This window comes from Cnephaeus nilssonii, assembly GCF_951640355.1.
Source record: "Cnephaeus nilssonii genome assembly, chromosome: 2".
NCBI classification, from domain to species: domain Eukaryota; kingdom Metazoa; phylum Chordata; class Mammalia; order Chiroptera; family Vespertilionidae; genus Cnephaeus; species Cnephaeus nilssonii.
In genome coordinates this window covers 74,410,481-74,416,666 of record NC_137073.1, presented here as the reverse complement: position 1 = coordinate 74,416,666, position 6,186 = coordinate 74,410,481, and positions in this window count along the sequence as shown.

The following is a 6,186-nucleotide window of genomic DNA, read 5'->3' as shown; positions in this document are numbered from 1 at the left end:
CTTTCTTGAGTTAGCATGTGGTTCCTAGGATTTGAGAGAGTGGCTTTAGCCCCGGCTTATTCTGCTGTGGGATGTGGCTGTTTAATCAGGGAATAAGTTACCTGTGGGCACAGATTTGTGCTAAAACCCCAGAGGAATATTAAAGCACAGGATCCCTGATCCTAAATGATTTTTGTAGTTCAGCCAGGAAAATTAGATGGCCAAGAAACATCAGTATGCAATGCAATAAAAGCAAATTGTGTTCCTGCCTGTCACTGCCCATTCATTCATTCAACTAATCGTCATTGGGTGCTTGCTTGGTACTGAACACTCTTCTGGGCACTGGGATATAGCAGTGAACAAACAAAACCAAATCCCCTTCCTCGAGGAGCTTATATCCTAATGTGTGGTTTGAAAAACTCAGCTACATGTGAGATACTACTGGACACTGATGGGGAGATCAGATCTATGAGTCTGGAGCTCAGAGAAGAGACCGGAGCTCAGGGTTCAGAGAAGGTGACATCAGTGTGGGCTGGGATGCTTCGGGGAGCAGCAGAGGCTTGCATGGGCCTTGAAGGATGGTCAGAATTTGGAAGGAACAAGAGGAACTGGGGAGATTTTGGAAGGAAAGGCAGGCACAGAGTGCCTGAGTTGGGATCAGGAAAGCGAAGGTGGGAGAGGTGGGTTCACGGAGGACAGAGGGGTGGGTCAGGCTGTGGAGACCTGAAAAGTCAGGGAGAACTTGACTAATCTGCACTGGCTTAGTACAGGTGTAGACCGTGAGTGCAGGTGTGGGGAACCCAGCAACACAAAGTATCTGGAGCCATTTTGGCTAGTCCTGCCTATAGCCCCAGCCCTTCCCACTTTACCCACCGCCTCTTCCCCACTTCTCCCTCCTCATCCATTTCTTCTTCTGGTTCATTTCCTTCATTCTTATCTGTCTTCTTTCTCTTCCTATCTGCCTCCTTCATCCCTTCCTTTGATGGTTCCTCTCCTGCCCCCTTCATGTTATTCTCATCCCCCTTCATCCCATAATGAATGTGAAAAATCAAGAAAGCAAAAAATTATTCTGACCGATGATGACTAGAAGGAAGGGGTTCTCAGAGCACCAATCCTTGACAGAGAACTGGCTTTGTTTTAATTCTCTCAGACCGGATAAGTTCTCCCAGGCCCCCGAGCTTGCCTTTGTATGTCACCTGATCATCTACACTAATAAAAGAGAAACATGCAAATTGACCATCACTTTGCTATGCCCACCAGCCAATCAGGAGGGAATATGCAAATTGGAAGGACAAAGATGGCGGCCACCCAGCTGCTCCAGGTGTGGAGTGGCCGGGCGGGGCAGGACGCCTGCTATGAGAGGGAGGGCAGGGGGCGAAGGGATCTACAGGAGCGGCACTCCGGCCGCAGCGAAGACAAAGACTGCAGACTCCGGCCAGAGCAAAAGCCTGGGTCCCGGGTGCCGGAGGAAAACTGGTGCTGGAAGCCAAGGAAAGGAAGGCCTATTGCACAAATCTCTTTGTGCAATGGGCCTCTAGTATACTATAAAAACCTTGGAAATAGCTGCTCTTTTAAAACACATATATGCTAAGGCAATGGAGTTGTGAGCCTCATTGTGAGCCGTGCAGAGAGAGCAGTATGAGAGAAAGTGCATGTGAGTTAGCATACTTGTGTTTTTAAAGTTGCCTTTTAACAGTCTTATAAATTGTACACTTTGTGTGTACAATTCAGATAGGTTTGATCTTGTATCATAATAGTGAAGAACCTAGTAGAAAAATGCATGTTTCCTCATGTTTTATATATTCTTTTCCCCTAAAAGTAAAGCAAGCTCATAAACATGCACTTGAAAATACAGAAAATAATCAGAGAGGAAATAAAAATCCTAACTATTTCATCATTCAAAGATGATCACAGTGAATCAGTTTTTTACTACATAACAACCAACTTCACAATCTCAACAGCTTATGACAGCAAACATCTCTTTTTCTCTTCCCTGGGTTCGCCGAGGTTCCGAGTACTCAGCTGTACTGGCTGGGCTTGGGTTCAGGCTGAGTGGTATTGGGTCTGCTGCACCTGCATGTGTTTTTCATTTGCCTCAGACCAGCAGCTACTGGGAGATTTTTTTTCTCATTAAGATCACAAAAATGCAAAAGGGTGAGCAGAACAACACGATGTCTCTTAAGGTTGCTGTTCTACAAAGACAGACCTGAGGGTAAGTGGATAATAGTAATCTAAAGATAAATTAGGAGAAAGCAATGATAGCAGCTTAGCAAAGCTGAGTGAACAGACCAGATATTCAGCTGTTTTAGAAACAACAATGGTAGAAACGCTGTTCCACTAGACAAAATAAACACACATAAGATAAATAAGTAGGCAGCACTAATAAAATCCCTCTTATAACCATGGAAAGCAACCCATCTGGCAAATGGACTGGTTCTAATATGTTAGTTCTAAAAAATGAAGGCAGTGCCTCCATCTCCAAACCAGAAGGACAGTCTTCTGGATGGCTATTATGCATATGAGATGCTAAAAATAAAGATGTAATCAGAGGAGAGGGCACTGCTAGTGCCCAGAGGTGGGTATCATACAGATGTGGGCACCTTCAGCAAATAACTACTTTGAGCATCAATTCTTTCATCTATAAAATGAGGAGGCTTGATAAAGGCATTGGTTTATTGTCATTGAGCATATAGTATAACGCAATGTACCTATCCTGTGTGTGTCACAATGAATCTGTAGGAAATAGTCCTGGACCTTATTCATTTATTCATTCAAGTTAGTCAATCGCTTACTATGTGGCTCTTAATAACAGTCATTGAATATACAACAGTGAACATAAATATTGTTCCTGATCTCAGTTCCCATTCTGATGAGGGGCATAGACAGCTAACCAGGCAATTATAAAACATGAGGATATATGTTATATAAGGGAAATTAAGGGTGTTATGGAAAAAAAAGATAGCTAATAACTCTTTAATAGGCACTGTGCTAAGGTACTAATTTCTCATTTCACTGTTTACCCAGTCTTACTGATGGGAGGAGTGAGGGGTCAGATGATAGCTTTGTAAACTTTAAAGTGCTATGAACCACATGTGGGTCTTGCTAAATTTCAGATCCTAGTTCAGTAGGTCTGGGGATGAACAGCTGAATACCTGGTCTGGGGACCTGAGACTCTGCATGTCTAAAAAGCTCCCATTCTGAGCAGCAAGAGCCAGAATGCTTGAATCATTGCCCCCAGGTCACCCTGCTGTAAGGGTCAGCTCCACGCTCTAACTTAGCTTCAGTCTGACCTCAAAGTCTGTGCTGTATTACCTCTCAGAGATACTGCCTCAAGAGCTCTTGCTGCGCGAAAATTCCAATTTCGCCCTAGCTGGTTTGGCTCAGCGGATAGAGTGCTGGCCTGTGGACACAGGGATAGAATGTGGAGACTGGATGGATGGAGGGAAACCATTAGGCAGCTATTGTGAGGCATAATCTTATTTGGAGATATTTTGAAATCCAAAAGGATTTGCTGATAGATTGGATATGAGAGACAGTGAACAATTGTGGGTGAATCAGATTTTAAGGTTTTTGGCCAAAATAACTGGAAAAACTGCAATTTCTTAAGATAGGGAAGACTTCTTGGGATTGGAATTCAAAAGTTCCGGTTTGGTACATATTAATTTGAGATGCCTATCAGATAGACAAGCCCTGCATTCTGGGGAGAGGCCAGAGTGGGGACAGTGGTTATTAAAGTAAATATGGTGATTAAAGCCTCGGGACTGGTGAAGTCATCTGGGAGGGCAGGCAGAGATGAGGTCTGGTCCTTGGTCACACTGGTGTGTGGAGGGGCCGCCAGGGAGGGAGCAGGAGAACCAGGAGAACCAGGAGACAGTGGCATCTTGGAAGCCAGATGATGTTGAGAGGGGAGTAAGCTAAAGGACTAGGATTAATCATGGGATTTGGCAATGAAAGGTCATAGGGGACCTTGACAGAGACCTGTTTAGAAGACATAGTGGGGACAGGAGGGAAAACATGGGATGACAGGATGAGAAGATAACAAGGGTAGACATCTCTTTTAAGAAATTTTGTGTAAAAATGGAATTGAAAGGGATCAAGAAGGAAGACATTAGGCAATGGGAATGAATCAGTACAGAGGGAGAAACTGACCATGCAGAGGAGAGGAGTGTTGCTGGTCCTTCAGTTGTTGAGAGGATGGGACCCAGTGCGCGTGTGTAGAGACTGCGGTAGCTAGGAGCCTGGGCAGTTAGTTCATCCATTGCCAGAAGAGGGAGGGCAGAGATGTGGTGGGTGGATTTGTTGGTGGAATATGGGAACATTCTCTTCTGATTGCTTCTAGATCCTTCCTGCTGTTTGTATGTAGTAATGGTGCTCGAAGTTTACCAATTCTAAGATGTTTCTTCATATTTCAGCATCTATGACATTGGAGTAAATGTTAAAATCAGTGCAGTGTTTGTTGGTATTTATTCTTTCTCTGTGCTGCGCACAATATCATACCACATACAATTGCATCAAAGGTGACTTGGATTCAGTAAACTATGGGATGTCACTTTACTTTGATCCCAACTAGAGTTCCATTGGAGAGAGCCAAGCAGGACCTGAAAACACTGTTTGCCTCATGAGCTGAAGGAGTGATGTCAACATTTTCCGTTAGAAACTGTAGGCTGGAGCTATCTCTCTGTTACAGATGCATCAGCCTAAGCCTCTACAGCAGGATCGAGGTGACTGGAAAGCAGGGGAGGGAGGCTGGCTCTCTGCCACAAGCCGAGTAGACCAAGTACAAGGCAACAAGCACTTGGCCTACACCTGGGCAGACACTCCTGACTCAGAGACCAAGCACTTCCTGTGTGGTAAAGACAAGGAGAAGTCAGAGGGTCTGGGAACAGGGAACTGTGTAATGACATGGCTCTGGGGGTTCCTTCTTTAGCTTTGTGGACTGCTAGCTGGCGTGCCTTTTATCTTTTGGGCGGGAAGAGCTGGAGTTCCAGTCCTCCTTTTCTGTAGATAAGTCTAGGAATGGTTTGGGAGATTCCCTTTGTGCAAGCAAAGAGCTGAGTGCTTATCAAATGCTGTGCTATGCACAAGAAGTACAATTATACGCAAACCCAGATAGGGCTCCTGCTCTTAGTCAAGAAGGTGCATTATTAAAACACACACACACACACACACACACACACACACACACACTATAAGAAACTATGTGCCAGGACCTATTCTAAGCACTACAAAGATTAGCACCTGTAATTTGTACAATAATCTAAGAACCAGGTGTTATTACTATTACCTCTGTTTTACAGATAAGGAAAATTCAGGCACAGAGAGATTAATTATCTTGCCCAAGGTCACACAACTCATGAGTGGTAAAGTCAGGATGTTACTGTCATAATGAGCTAGTTATTAATATTAGTAATAGGAAAGGAGCAAAGGGAAGGCCCGGGCATTATAAGCAAGATCATCTGGGCAGCTTCACCAGGAAGCTGCAACTTCACACCCCACAGGAAACTGCTGGTCCATTCCCTTCAAAAACGCTGGGAAGGGGCCCAACAAAGAGGTATATAGACCATGGCAGTGAAGTTCTGGTGATGTAGAGAAAATACTTGCATGTCACTCTAACCTGGGGGAAAGATAATTGGGTAGAGGGGGTGGAGCCACTGCAAGTGCACAAAATCTTAGAAGGTTAAAATTCAGACAAAGGAATTCTCTCCCTCTTGTTCCCGCTTCCTGGTACTCATCCATGTCCCACTATCGCCATGTGGCCCTAAAAGCTGCATGGCCCACAGCCATGCGGACCCCTCAGTCAATGGACTGCATCTTGTAGGAAGCATGCTCTGATTTGTCTTCATAGAAAGAAACAGCATGTGGCCAGGGGACTAGTGAATTTCCCCAGAGCAAACAGGATGTGGGGGTGGAGAGAGGGTGTGAGAGCTGTACCTGTGGCTGATAGCACATGTCCTAGGAAGATTCCCTAGACAAAGGGAGGTAGAAGCAACTAGAAAAGGCCACAGCCCATTTCTTAATAACCCAATGGGAGACATCAGGACCTAGGTGACCTATTAGGAAATAGGTGGCCAAATAGTTCTCAGCCAGTGAGGAACCACAGGAGGGACTAAATAAATAGGCTATGCTCCCTGCCCTACGTGTGTTCCTGTACAATGGGCGCCCGCTCTTGAGAGGGTTATTAAAAGTCTCATTTTCGCCATGCTTCTG